The sequence below is a fragment of the Pteronotus mesoamericanus genome, unplaced genomic scaffold (genome assembly GCF_021234165.1).
Source record: "Pteronotus mesoamericanus isolate MK-2021 breed Mesoamerican mustached bat unplaced genomic scaffold, CSHL_Meso_final contig_69, whole genome shotgun sequence".
Lineage (NCBI taxonomy): Eukaryota > Metazoa > Chordata > Mammalia > Chiroptera > Mormoopidae > Pteronotus > Pteronotus mesoamericanus.
This window is the reverse complement of record NW_026555237.1, coordinates 2,580,310-2,596,032: the sequence shown is the minus strand read 5'-3', so window position 1 is coordinate 2,596,032 and position 15,723 is coordinate 2,580,310. Positions and strand designations below refer to the sequence as shown.

Genomic DNA, 15,723 nt, shown 5'->3' with positions numbered 1-15,723 from the left:
AACATAAAAGGAGGTAATACTAAGAATTTGTTTCTCAGAAAATTATTGAAAAGGCTTGTAATCACCCTCTAGGGTGAGCCTCAAGGATTTTCTGAACAATAAGTTAATACACATCAGGACTGCCCAGGGAAGAAGGTACCACTATAGGGCCAGGGCCTGGGATCTTCCTACATGCCTCTGGCCACTAAACTCTAGCACTCTGTCTCCAGATATGCCCACCTTACTTATTGTCACCTGTGAAGTTAGGAGCAGAACCCAGATGTGCCTTAGAAAACTCTTATTGCCATAGCTATGCTTGCCAGCACCAATAGGCTAAGAAAATTTCACTTCACAACGATTATTAAAATCTCAGACTGTTGAATCCAAATCGGCAGAATGTAATTTGCACCCAGATCCTTTATCTGCTTTGTACCCTGGGATATGGACTCTAGCCTTCCAGCCTCTGCAGCAGAAGGAGGCATGCTGGAAGAGGGTTGAGATGCTCATTGCCAATGAATCATACCTATTGCACTGACTTTTTGTTTTACATAACATGTATCTAACATTGTAAAAAAAAATTTGGGGAAACTAAAAGAATAGAACAAAATTAAATTATTCATAATTCCCAAACTCAGTGACAGCCAGTATTACGATGTTGGTGAGTGTGTGTGTATGGAATTGGGAGGCATACTGTGTTATATAGTTGTTGCATCCTGATTATTTCTACATTTTGTTCATATCATAGAGATTTCCCATGATGTGAATTTTATTAGAAATTTTTTTTTCCTTTTTATTGAATTTATTTGGGTAACATTGGTTAATAAAATTACATAGGTTTAAAGTATATAATTCTATAATGCATCAATGTCTTTGGGGCTCACTGTCACCAAAGCTTGAATATTCTTAAAAAATTTATGTAACTCTTACCCAAGCATGTTAGAAAATATCTTTAATGCAAAATATTTCACTTATAGGGTCCACAGTAATTTATTTATAACTTTTTTACTGTTGGACATTTATACTTTTTCCATTTTTTTCACACTATTAAATATAAGTGCTGTGAGGCAAATTTGTTGATGTCTGCTGGCCTTCAGTATATCCTCTTAGGAGAAGTATCTATTCAGGTTCTCTGCTTATTTTTTTATTTATTAATTAAGGTTTTAAGTTGTATGAGTTCCTTACATACTATGGATGTTAATCCCATATCAGATGTATTCTCCCCTTCAGTTTGTTGTCTTTTTGTTTTGTTAATGGTTTATTTCACTGTGAAAGGACTTTTTAGTTTGATGTAATCCCATTTTTTTTTTTTTTTTTTACTGTTGTTGTCTTTGCCTTAGGAGACACATCCAAAGAGATATTGCTAATACTGATGTCAAAGAGTTTATTGCCTATGTTTTCTTTTAGGAGTTTTTTGGCTTCAGGTCCTACATTTTAGTCTTTAATCCATTTTGAGTTTATTCTTGTATATGGTATAAGGAAGTGGTCCAATTTCATTTTTTTTGCATGTATCTTTCAATTTTCCCAGCACCACTTATTGAAGAGACTGTCTTTATTCCATTTTATATCCTTGTTTCCTTTGTTGTAGATTAATTAACCATATACGTGAAGATTTTTCTCTGGGCTTTCTATTCTGTTCCATTGAGCTATATGTATGTTTTCATGCTAGTACCATACTGTTTTGATTATTGTAGCTTTGCAATACAGTTTGATATCAGGGAGCATAATACCTCCCACTTTGTTCTTTCTCAAGATTTCTTTGTCTATTTGGGGTCTTTTGTGGTTCCATATACCTCTTAGTACTTCTTTTTAAAGAGATTTTATTTACTTAGTTTTTTAGAGAGTGGAGGGAGGTAGAAAGAAAGGGAGAGACACATTGATATGCAAGAGAAACATTTATTGGTTGCCTCTCACATGACCCCAACAAGGAACGTGGCCCTCAACCCAGGCGTGTTCCCTGACTTGGAATTGAACCAGCGACCTTTCGGCTTCCTGGATGATGTCCAACCCACTGAGCCACACCAGTCAGGGCCATATACATTTTAGTATTATTTGTTGTAATTCTGAACTCATAAGAACAGATACTACAATTGATCGTAGCCAAAAGGCTGAGAAGCAATATTTGTTCTAGTTCTGAGAAAAATGCCATTGGTATCTCAGCCAATATTTGTTCTAGTTCTGAGAAAAATGCCATTGGTATCTCAGCCAATATTTGTTCTAGTTCTGAGAAAAATGCCATTGGTATTTTGATAGGGATTATATTGAATCTGTATATTGCTTTAGGAAGTAAGGACAGTTTAACAATATTAATCTTTCCAATCCATGAGCAAGGCCTGCGTGCCTGCCTCCCTCCCTCCCCTTCCTCCCTCCCTTCCCTCCTTCCCTCCCTCTCTCCTCCCTCCCTCCCTCCCTCCCTCCCTCCCTCCCTCCCTCCCTCTCCTCCCTCCCTCCCTCCCTCCCTCCCTCCCTCCCTCCCTCCCTCCCTCCCTCCCTCCCTCCCTCTCTCCCTCTCTCCTCCCTCCCTCCCTCCCTCCCTCCCTCCCTTCCTTCCTTCCTTCCTTCCTTCCTTCCTTCCTTCCTTCCTTCCTTCCTTCCTTCCTTCCATGCATCTGTATATCTATCTATCTATCTATCTATCTATCTATCTATCTATCTATCTATCATCTCCTCACCTAAGGGCATTTTTCCCCCGATTGCTTATAGAAAGGGGGGAGGGAGAGACACACACATCTATGTGAGAGAGAAGCATTGATCGATTGCCCCTGAGAGGCTCCCCAATCAGGGATGGAACTTGCAACCTAGATATGTACCTTGACTGGGAATCAAACCTGTGACTTTTTAGTATGTGGGATGATGGCTTCAACCAACTGAGCCACACCAGCCAAGGTCTTCCATTTATTTGTATGTCTTTTAATTCCTCCAGTGTGTTAAAGTTTTCAGAATACAGGTCTTTTACCTAATTGATTAGATTTATTCCTAGGTACTTTATGTTTTTTAATGCAATTGAAAATGTGATTTTCATTTCTTAATTTTTCCTTTTGATTGTTCATTTTTGGTGCTTAGAAATGCAGCAGATTTCTGTATATTGATTCTATATTCTATATTGAGCATCTTTACCCAATTCTTTATTAGCTTTAATAGTTTTGTGTTGGAGTCCAGGCTTTTTTATATTTAGTATCATGTTATCTGCAAATAATTAGAGTTTTACATTGTCCTTTCTGATTTAGATGCCTTTTATTTATTTTTCTTGGATAATAAAAAAATATTTTTATTTTATTGCTATGGATAGACTTTCCATATTTTCAATATTCAGAAAGGATGCTTGGAGGAAAGCATATATGCTGATCATTTTTAAATTTATTTCATTTGTGTCTGTTGGTATTTAGCTAATGCTGGACAATTTCAAGATGTTAAAATTTCTCATCAGTGTGTAATGATTTTGGTTTTCTGTATAAAACATGGAAATAAATTACTTAAGGGTTGGGTAATAGTCTTTAGATCCATTGGCTCTAATGGTTAGAATAAGATGACCTTCTTGCATAACTCATGTATATAGTTAAGTGGTTACCATTCTTTAATGTTGAATGAGCAAAAGAGTTTTAGAATAATGCCAACCAGGGAATTAAAATTTCTATTTCTGAGCAGGAAAGTTCCATTCTGGTATGCTAGAACACTGCCATGTTGAATTCCCTTCTGTGGTTCAGAACTGCAGATGAGAGGTAGAGTCTTTCCAGTTAAAATAATGGCAGTGTCTCATTTGAATATTGTTTAGAGGACAATGTGCACAGATTTTGATGCTATTAAGGTAGGTGAGAGCTTGGAGAGATCAAGGAGTATATGGGCTTCTGGAGTTCATAAATTTTAATACTTTTATTTGGAGGTAAGATGTTGGGGGGGGGGAGTCTTGGCTTTTTTCAAAGTTCTTTGGAATATTTACTCATTTTTGTTTTCAGCATTATGTGGCTGACTGTTTTTTTCAAATCTTTTAGAGAACATCTTGCTTGCACTTTATATGGAAAGCATTGAATATCTTGCTAGACGCTGTGTTTTTGTTTGAGATTTTACATGAATTTAACAGTATTTTACCTTGGGAATGAGTATTTTGATCAGTGTGCATACTTAAATAATTTTCCCACCCCTTTAGTCATCCTTATTAAGCTGTGTCCCTGAGAATATGGAGTCCAACTAGTACATGAAGAATATTGGATTTATCCCATCAAGAACTATGTAATGAGACACTTAACCAGAATCAGCCTACTATGAAGTTTCAAGTATGAAGTTTGTGTTCTGTTTCATTGTGCAATAGTTTATAAGCCACTGTTCTTTCTCCCCAAATAATGAGAGATCTCGTTTTTGTAAGCTAAATTTGTCCCACCCCTCAAAAAAAATGAATATAGTAGATTTAACATAAAACTGTATCTCGACTAATTTCCAAGGGAGATTCATACTTGATTAGGGAGTGTGAAAGAAAGTGATAAGAGAACATATTTCATTGGCATGGTTTAGTTTTTTGTTTTCTTTTCCATTAAGAGGTCTGTTTTTGACCCTCTAGGCTTATTATTTCTTTATTTTTTATTTTTTATTTAAACTTTATTATATTTTTTCCATTACCATTCTGTTTGATTTAGTTTATTGACAGTTTTGGTTTCTTTCCAATACCCCTGATAAATGCAAACTGTTCAAAGAGATGCTATCTTAAATATGTCTTTATCATCTCTCCTTCTATTCTAAGAGTTGTGAGATTTTTCTTCTAATTTTAGAAAATTATTTGTATAAACATTTCTTGTAATATATTTTAAGATTTCCAAAACAATTTTTTTCTGGTAATAAGTCTCTTTGCATTTATAAATAATGGAAAATATAAGGAATCAGATAAGTAATTTGTAATCTTGAAGATGAATAGTATTGGCACTTTGGAGTATTACCTTCAGGACTGCATAGCTCTGTTCAGCTGGTAGCTGTCCTTGTTATCAATGGGCAGCCATCCAACAGTACTGTTTAATTTTCTGCATTTTTTCCTAGTTTTAGCTTTGTTGAGAGCATTTTCCAATATCCCACAAATATTGATAGCTTGCATAATCCTTTATATACTGATTTTGGGGGGGTAGTTGGTGTTTATTAACTTTATTTGATTTTTTTTTTGTTGCTCGATATTTATACTTTGCCAATTTTATTTGCTCTTATGAGTAATTTTTAGAAATACCCCTCAGAGATCTTATAATTTATATTATCATCTCTGATTATTTTCCTAGAATAAATTTCTAAAGTATACTCACTTGACCAAGGAAATACATATTTTTTAAAGCTTGTTGGTAATTATTTCTCATAAAATCTTAAATAATAAAATGATATATTAAGCACTGTGAGAAGACCTCCATGGAGTTAGCTGTAGGGGAGGAGGAGGATGAAGAAGATAAGCAACTGGTACTGTTCCTGAGTTCCAAAACTTACTGTCTTACCACATAGCTTAATGGTTTCATTTTGCTGTGTACCAGAATTACCCTGAATGTTTAAAAGATGAAACACAAACATACACATCAACAGATTCCTTTACCCACTTCAGGAAATTTGTGTGTGTTTATTTAAAGCTGCTCTCTTGATTCTGGGGCACAGCTTTTTGCGGGGGGGTTGGTTTTTGGGGGTGGGGCTTATTTGCTTATTTGAGAACTCAGGTCTAGCTGAAAAGGGAAAGTGTGCATGGCTGTTAAGAGAGGGCAAGTAGAGTATCATGGTTATTCGGGTATGTTCTTCTTAGCCCATTTTTTTCTATTGTAGCAGGATAGCATCTGGAACTATACTTGATTTTTGTGTCATTTCATTTTTTTTCACACTTAGATTGCCCAACTTTATCATTTTCAAATGAAAATCAATTAAAATGATTTTTTTGAGTTTTGAAAGTATTACAACACATTGAGATATTTGACACTGTCCTATCACTGCAAAACTAGATCAATAAATATTTTTTCTAGATAGAAGCTATGAAACAAATAACATTCCTGTCTGTTGTTGCTTTGTGCATCCACTCCCCACATCTTAATTTAAAGTGCATTTGCAGACATAGGGTCTAGATACCAAATTCTCGGCATCATGTACAAAGTCACTAGTGCTAATTCAGACACAAGGAACCTCCAGAAAATGCCCATTCCATGTTTTATTGAGAGTGGGTAAACTTTGGCAGTGTATATGCAAACAACATATTACTAGGTAAAATTTACTTTTACTCCATGCTACCCTAAATTAGCTGCTTGCTTGCCCATTCATTCATTGTATTTATTTATTTATTTATTTATTATAAAGTGATAGTCTACATTTACATATTTCTTTGCTTTCTCATGCTCATCTCAACTCTTTGGCTTCTAGTCTGTTTCTTCTCATTGATTCTTTCTAATGTATAAGGCCAGTCATATTGATAAACTTGAATATACCATTTTATTTTTAAACTAGTGTACCTGACCAGTTGGCTGCTTAAAAAATTGTTTATTTCTTGTTATTTATGAGTCAACGATAGCTACCTGATACTTACTGTAACCATTTTAAACTTCAAAGGATGAGCTAAGATAGTTCTTTATAACCACGTTTCCTCTGTGAGAAAGCTACAGCTGTGTTTAATTTTCTGGGGCATTAGCTTCAGGGGAGATCCAACTGAGACCTAAATCTTATAGACTGTTTTGCTGAAAATTTGCATTTCTTGTTTCTACAGAGGCTGTCAACAAAAATTCTAACAAGTGCCCAATTTGGGGTGTGGTGAAAGCAGGGGACTTTATTTGGTGAAAACCATTTAATTTTAAAACAGGTCAGTTGTGATACAGCTCATTTGTGTAACAGGTGGACTATGGAAACTGCTTGGCCATGAAACAGCTCAGTTGAGGAATCTCAGGCAAGGCAGCTCAGGTGTTACAGCTCACTTTGCACATCAGAAAAATACAGCCAAATGCTCCATGGAGGCAAAGGTGAAGCTGGCTTATATTAAGTGTAGTATGCCCAACCCCAGTCCCTGATTGGTCCATTTATATGCAGATAAGGACTCCAAATCTACACAGCTTGATTGGTCCAAATAGCATTGCTCTGATTGGTTGGAATGGAGGTGCTCTGATTGGTTGATAAAGATTCAGACGAGCATATAGTTGAGCTTCTCTGGTTAGACAGAGAAAGTCTCAGACCTGTTGGTCGAAATAATGCTTGAGGAACTCCTTTGCAAGGATCTACTCAGGTGACAGAGGCACAGTGCAAGGAGCTCGGTAGCTCAGTCTGTGTCTTTTCCCTGAAGGCTGGAGAGCATGAGAGAGCCCAATTTAGCCACCAGGAGTCCTTAACGGGCACATATGTTCTTGGGTTCGACACCTGTTAAGGACCTCTAAAACTGTAAGTTTCACCCTTCTATTTTGCATATTTAAAGATCCTAACTTGGATGCAGGGCTTTTAGTAAGAGATGGTTATAATCATTGCTATAGTAGGCCAGCTTTGTGTGTCAAGCTCACCTAGTTGGAATTTTTAATAACTTTGTCTAATTTAGTTTTGTGCTATATTTAGGAATATAGCCTACCTTTATATGCTTTAGATATTACAATTTGTGTCCAAAGTTATAAAATCCTAAGGTGCTGTTGGGAAAATTTTTGAGCCTGGCTGTGCTGTTTTTAGAGTCCATAAGCCACTCAGGAATGTAAATTCAAATTAATGTCAGAATCCTTATTAGAGCACCTCAAAGTAACATATAGTACAGAGTGAATGAATGTTATGTCTGCTTTTGTTGACTCAGGAGAAGACCAAGAAATGGCACTGTTTCCATCATATTCAACAAAAATTCACAGTCATTTTACACTTAAAAAAATTTGGCCTCCTTTCATTTTTAAGTTGATTTCTATTTTTAATTTTTTATATTTTAGCTTATAACCTACTTACTTTGCGTTATGAAGTTAGATCTACTCACTTCATTTCCTGTCAATAACAAGAAAATTATGAGATAGGATTTGGGACTGGAGTACCTGCTGTGTGGATGCTAGTTGCTCTGGCAACCTTGGTTTTAATTTGCAGGTATTCTAGGTGCCATCATGTTCTGGGCTGCCTTCTGAGAATTGCATTCCAGTCAAGGTTTTTTACAGTGTGAATAGAGAAATGGTTTCTGTCTATTTCATCTCTAAACTATGTGTGTTAGTGGTTTTGATAGCCAGCTTGTTTTGACTTCTTGCCAGGAACTATACTTGATGTGTTACACTTATATATCATTTATTCACCCTCTGAAGGGTATGTATTGTTACTATTCCCTTTTTATTGATGAGGAAATAAACACTTAAAGAGTTTCAATAATTCACCTAATAGTTAAAAGTTAAGTAGTTAAACTAACTGTTAAATGATAAAGTTGTAATACAATGGTGTGAACTTAGATTCTACAGTTTCAAATTCTGTGCTCTTAACGATCATGGAACCCACTTACCAACAAATTTACAGACTCCGTATATATTGCCCAATGTTCATTTAGCTGAATATTTTAAACTATAAAATGTTACAGGATAACCTTACCATTTTATCTCCTCCAGAACATTCTGTTAGGAAATAAAGTATGAATATAAGAATAGTGAACATTTATTTATTATTAGAACTGGCATAATTTTATAAAACCTCTTAAGATCTTAGTTTTAAAAATAAAAATATGCTAGCTTCATTAATATCATTACTAATAGTTTTTTAATGTTAACTGATCTTCATTTCTGTCCCCCTTCTGGAGGAATTTTTTGTGTTTGCTTCTTTCATACTTGTTATTGATTTGCTACTTTAAAAAATTTATTTATTGATTTTAGAAAGAGAGAGGAAGGGTTGGGGGGAGAGAAAGAAAGAAAGAAAGAGAGAAACATCAATTTATTGTTTCATGTTTATATGTATTCATTGGGTGATTCTTGTATATTCCCTGACCAGGAAATCAAATCTTATTGGGATGATGCTGTAACTGACTGCCCTACCTGGCCAGGGTCTGATTTTTTATTATCATTGAGAAATTATATGCCCAGCCCTCTTCTTGATTTTTAAAAATCATTTTTATTTTTCAATTTCAGTTAACATTCATAATTACATTAGTTTCATATGTACACCCCAGTGATTAGACATTACATAACTAAGTGATCATCCTGATAATTCTTGCACCCATCTGACACTGTGCCTAGTTATTGGAATATTGTTGACTACATTCCCTGTGCTTTACTTCACATCTCCATGGTTCTCCTGTAACAATCAATTTGTACTTCTTACTCCCTTCACTCTTTTCACTCATCCTCTCAATATCTCTCCCATCTGGCAACTGTCCAAATGTTCTCTGTATCTATGAGTCTGTTTCTGTTCTGCTAGTTAGTTTATTGTCTTTTAGATTCAGCCATTGATAGATATGTATGTATTGCCATTTCTTTGTTCATATTTTTTATCTTCTTTTTCTGTCTTCTCAAAGAAGACCCTTCAATATTTTTATAATACCAGTTTGGTGGTGTTGGACCCTTTTAGCTTTTTCTTTTTTAGGAAGTTATTTGCCTGTTATTTGTTTCTAAATGATAGGTTTGATCTAAATGGTTGTAGGTCTTTGCCTTGCACATCTTTGGATATTTCATGCCAGTCCCTTCTGGCCTGCAAAATTTCTGTTGAGAAATCAGCTGACACTCTTGTGGGAGCTCCCTTCTAGGTAATTAACTACTTTTCTCTTACTGCTTTTAAGATTTTCTCTTTGTCTTTAACTTTTGGCATTCTAATTATGATGTGTCTTGGTGTGGGCCTCTTTAGATCCCTCTTGTTTTGGGCTCTCTGCACTTCTTGGAATTGTATGTCTGTTTCCTTCCAACAGGTTAGGGAAGATTTTCATCATTATCTTTTCAAATAGGTTTTCAATTTCTTCCTCTCTCTCTTGTCCTACTGACAACCCATGATGCTAATGTTGTTATACTTGGAAGTTGTCCCAGAGGCTCCTTACATTATTTTAATTTTCTTGGATTCTTTTTTCTTTTTTCTTTATTAATGATTGGGTGTTTTTTTGCTTCCTTATATTACAAATTGCTCCTTTGATTTTTGGCTTCATCTACTCTACTGTTGATTCTCTATAAATTATTCATTATTTCAGTTAGTGTATCCTTCATTTCTTAACAGATCTTTTTTTATGCTGTTGATGTTCTCACTAAGTTCATTGATCATCCTTGTTACCAGTGTTTTCAATTTTGCGTTTAGTAGATTGCTTGTCTCCATTTTTTTTAGTTCTTTTTCTAGAGTTTTTTTTTGTTCTTTCATTTGAGACCTCTTTGTTTCCTCTTTTTAGCAGCCTGCCTGTGTTTGTTTTTATGTATTATGTAGAACTGCTACCCATCCCAGGCTTAGAAGAGTGGTCTAATGTAATAGTGTTCCGTAGGGTCCAGTGGCACAGCCTCCTCAATCACCAAAGCTGGACACTTGAGGTATACCCCCTAGGTGGGTTGTGTATGCCTACCTGTCATAGTTGAGCCTTGATTGCTGTTGACAAGTCAATGGGAGGGATTTATCCCCAGATAGTCAGCTGCAAGGATTGGCTACAACCATCTTGAAGGATCAACTATGCGGGTGCTGACCCCACAACACAGGACTCACTCATGTGCCCACTCAGTCTGCCCCTTGAGTGTGTCATTTGTGGAGATGGTGGGATGGTGCTTTGATGTGATAGGACTCTGTACACTGGGTGTGCTGGCTCTGGGGCCTAAGGGGAGATACAGGCCAAATTCAGCCACCACCTGTGTTTTTGCCCAGGGCCACAAGTATGGGCTACAGAGTGATCTGTAGATGGATGCTACTGGTGCTAGGGTTGGTGGTGCCCATTTGAGGCCAGGCTGTGAACCAAGGCCAGCTGCTGCCAGTGCTGTGCCTACGGCCACTTAGTGAGAGTTATAGGACCTTCTGAGGCCAGATGCTGTGTGTTTTAGAGATTTTGGCAAAGTCTCAAGCATGAGCCTGGACAGGCCATTTGTATGGAAAAGCCACTGGAAACAGCTGGGATAGTTCTGAAAGATGTGGCAGGACCTCAGGGAAACACCAGGCTGGGACAAACAGTGAGACCTGTTGATGGAGTCTCAGATATGGTACCTCCTGCTGATTCTGTGGGGGGTGGGTTCATTAAAGGGACAGTGGTCTCTGCCAGCAGTTCTGTCTGGGAGAAAGTGGCTCCTAGCTTTTGCCCTGATGTCAGACAATTCAGTTCCTCTCCTATGCCTTTGGTGCCTTTCAAGCTGTTGTCCCAGAGCTGGAACTCAGAGATAATGAATTCGAGTTAAGTTTGTGCATGCTGTTTAAGAGGAACTACCTGGGACTCCAGTAGCCCTCTCTCTCAGCCTTAATCCCTGCTGGTTTTTACAGCCAGAAGTATGGGGACTTCTCTTCTTAGCAGTGAAATCCTGGGCTGGGGGGCTTGGTGTGGGGCCGGAACCCCTCGCTCTCCAGGGAGGACCTCTGTAGTCAAGACATCCCTCCTGATTTTCATGCGCCATGCTCATTCCGTCTCTCTGACCCTCCAGCCAGTCTTGATGTGGCTTCTTCTTTTAGTTCCGAGTTGTACGACTTCCATTCAGCCAGATTGCAGGCACTTCTGAATTATGATTATTCTGTAGTTTGGTTGTAATTTTGATGTATTTGTGGGAGGAGGTTAGTGCTGTGTTTTCTTCCTATGCCACCATCTTAACTGGAAGTCTTTAAATAAGGTCTCCTCTTGATATTTTATGTGCATTGCTTAAAACAGCAAAGTAAGCAATGATATAATTAGATTATCATTCAAAGATCAAAACAATATTCCAGAGATTATACTGATATTAATAAATAATTGAATAAAAATTAAATGAGGGAAAGGGACACATTCATTTCCTTACAGAAGAATTCCAAATAGTATGTGTAACACTTTCTCCTCTAGAAAGTGGAGCTTAATTCTCCTCTACTTAAGGAATGGCTACACTTAGTAATTTGTTCCTAAAGAAACAGAGGATGAGGTATAAAAAATACAAAATTTATAGTTCAGGAGTTGTAGACTTAACCTTAACCAAGTAATCAAGGTTAATGTGAGTGGTGGTAAGTCACGGTGATACTATGATATCATGGGATGGGCACTTTGCACCTCAGTGGAATTTTCCCCCAAGGTGACAACTCCAGTGTAATCATTCAAGACTCTTCAGACAAATCAAAATTGAGGGACAGTCTACAAAATGTTTGACCACTTATCTTCAGGAATATCATGGTCATAAAAACCCAGGAAAGACTGAGATTCTGTGTCAGATCACTAAGGAGACATGATGACTAAATGCAATTTGGGATCCTACAAGAAACAACAACTTAGTTAAAAAGAAAAACAAACCTGGTGAATTGCATATAAGTCTTTAGTTAATAGCACTTTACCAGCTTTCATTTCTTTGTTTTGGCAAATATACTGAGGTTATGTAAGATGTTAACATTGGAGGAAGTTGCGTGAAGAGTATATTGGGGTTCTGTGTACTATTTTTGCAACTTCCTGTATATCCCAGCTTTTTCCAAAATGAGAAGATTTTTAAACCTCAGCTTTACAAGTGGGAGAATCAGAGATACATTAATTCCACAGGATTGAATGTGTGGAACCACAAATCAGCCAGCCCCAGGTCTGTATGAGCCTTCTGACATATCTGGTCATTCCCTGAAATGTATTTTCCTCTTTGAAAATAAATTAAATTAAAAATTCACCTGTTTTTATTAAATGCTAATTTATGCTTATCAATTTCCCCATGACAAGTCTGAATTTGAGAAATGATTATTAGTTTTAAACATGCTGCATTCTCATAGCTGGGTACTCCCACTTTTGTCTTTATTTTTTGTTAAGACATCCTGGTGCAACAGCAATTTTGTTTCCAGTTTTCTTAGATTGTTAAGGTTTTTTGGGGAGGGGTAGGTAGGAGTTTCAACAGGAATTGCTCAAAATTTTTCCATAATCACATTTCTATAAATTATACTTTTCACTTATACTTTGAGGAAAAAAAATAGTTACTGTGATAATTAATGTTCTGCTTAGGGACACAACATGCTTTTTCTGCTGATGAGGTTGAAAAGAAGGACTTAGTTCTTTAGAAGTTTTAGCCATTGATTTCTTTGTGCTAAATGCCTCCCATGTGGACATGGAATTCTCTAGAAAAGTTCTTATTATTGTATAAAATCAATAAATAGGATGGGATTATAAGTAAAAATAACATTTTCAAAAATGTATCTGTGGAGCTGGCTTATGTGAGGAGGCGGTTTCACAATTAAGGGGAAAGCTTTAAGAAAGCTAAATTGTAGACTTACCTGGGGACTTCATGGAAATTAGCCATTGTTCTGCTGATCCCCCCAGTTCACTGAAGTTATGATTGCAAACTAAAAAGGAAAAGAAGGAAGTGCTAATATTTACATTGGCAGCCTACTTGTATATGGCACAAGTTTCTTGACTTTTAAATTTTAGCAATTTGTTTGAATGTATAACTTTTAAAATTAAGGTGAAAATATTTAGATAAGTATAAAAAATTTATATTGCATATTTACATGATATGCATACAGTGTAAGACTGTAGTTATTTTGGAATTAGGCAACTGCTGTAAACACTTCACATTGTATTACTCATGCCTGGCATCTGTTCCCTTCTCTTGGTATTATGCAAATTGTTCCAGATGCAAAACACTATTGTTATTTACAGTTTTGCTTTGAGATATAAACATTTAGAAATAAGTATTTTTGGAAGAAAATGAAATGTGGATGAGTATTTCTTGCCTTCAAAATAAGAAATATGCGGCATTTTAAAAATATTTTAAAATTGTTTTAGAGTTAAATTTGTGCTTTAGAGTCAAGCAACATTAATTAGAGATTGGTCTTAATCTTTTATTTCAGTTTTAGAAAATGATTCAGCCCTGGCTGGTGTGGCTCAGTGGACTGAGTGCCAGCCTGTGAACCAAAGGGTTGCTGGTTCGATTCCCAGTCAGGGCACATGCCTGGGTTGCAAGCCAGGTCCCCAGTTGGCGCACATGAGAGGCAACCATGCATTAATGTTTCCCTTTCTCTCTTCCTCCCTTCCCCTCTCTCTAAAAGTAAAGTAAATAAAATCTTAAAAAAAAAAATTGAGGCTCTAAAATACGGCATCTGACTCGAATATTTTTATTTTGTTTTTTTCTCACTCCCTTGCCCTTGGTTGAAGGAGGAAGCTCCAGAATGATGGCCCATTTCTCTCTTCCTTACTCTTAACTCCTAGTGGAATGCTGATAGCTCTAAGACAGTGAAGTGGCTATGTTGGTTTTTATGAAGTGCTGTGCAATAAATAACATGGCAGCTGCTCTCATTGTGGCTTCTCTTCTCTCTCTGTTCCTCAGTTTCTCAGAGTGTAGGTGGAGTTAACATTTTTGTAACTTGAAAAAATAATAAATTTTCCTCCCCATCTATCTTCCCCTCCTTACCACCTTATGCAAGTTTTCATGGGATAAAGTAGATAAACCCATTTATACCTGGCAAGAGAGCATTGTAATATAAAACATTCTATTCATGATTATTTATAAGACTGGTATTTATTAGTGAACCAGCCATCTCTAATATAAGTATAATTTGTGCTTCAAGATTTAGTAATGGCTTTGTCCTACTTTATCTACAAGAACTCAGGAGATGCCTTCCTGTGGGAGGGATCACTGTGTGGGGAATTCTGGATATCAGAAATAACCCACGAAAGTGTAGTTTCTGATCAGATCAGGAGTGAGAGGTTTGAAATCCTGTTTCTCAGAAACTGGGCATTCAAAATGGGTAATGATAACCATGGGAACTGGTTAGCCATCTAAGCTTTCCAGAGCGTTTGCCACAACTTCTCTGAACTGTTTCTTCTTTTATACAGTGAGAAGTTGAGCTGAATGTTTTGTAGGTTTTCCCTTCCAGCTTTAAAATTCTGTATCTGAATTTTTTCACAGCATTCTGAACTGTTGAAGTGGGTTAGGAACAACTGGGGCAATTCATTCAAGGAAGTATCCTAATGAGGCTGTTTAGCTGATCTTCCTTCTCTCTGGATTTTCTAGACTGCTACACAAGCAGATGTGGTGGCTTCGCAGCAGCCTGTGCTCTGATAGTCACCTCTGGAAACATCATGGCCTTTAAATGGTTGACCTAGTTCCCTGTGAGATAAGTGACCAACCCTTCTTCTTTCTTTATCCTCACAGAGGATATTTTCATTTGCTTTTTTAGAGAGAGAGAGGGGAAGGGAGAAACACAAACATAGATGAGAGAGAAGCATCGATTGGTTGCCTTTGTAGGCACCCCAGACTGGGGATCCGCACCAAGGTTGCACCCACCTGCACCGGGGATTAACCTGCAACCTAGGCAGATGCCCTGACTGAGAATCAAACCTGCAAACCTTCCATTTTTGGATGGCACTCTAGCCACTGAGCCACACCAGCCAGGGCCCAACTCTTCCTTGTAACAGATTCCTTTATGTTTATGGCCCAGTATAGGTCAATGTCCTAAGGGTTTCTTATCTGATGTTAAAACTGTTAACATGGTGCTGGCCAGTTGTAGGTTGTGAGATAAAACTAAAATGTTATGCTCCCGGTTTTGTCAGCATATCAACCTGAAAGATTAACTGTGTGACAGGAAACTTATTTGCAAAATTAATCATAATTCTAAAATGTGTATCTCTATATTAATGAGAGCTCCAACATGAATTTTTCCTGGCATATTGAACATTCCTGAATTTCTGACCCATCTAATGTAGTTCTGTGATCTAGAAGATACTGAGCATAT

The 15,723-nt window shown here is 36.9% G+C and overlaps 1 protein-coding gene and 1 pseudogene across 17 annotated transcripts in view; one reads left to right on the top strand and one right to left on the bottom strand.

Moving 5' to 3' along the window:
- Window positions 1-15,723, top strand: part of PARD3 (par-3 family cell polarity regulator) — a 686,226-nt gene that overhangs the window by 297,781 nt on the left and 372,722 nt on the right. The window lies entirely within an intron of this gene.
- On the bottom strand, window positions 1,973-2,096 carry LOC129077802 (uncharacterized; annotated as a pseudogene).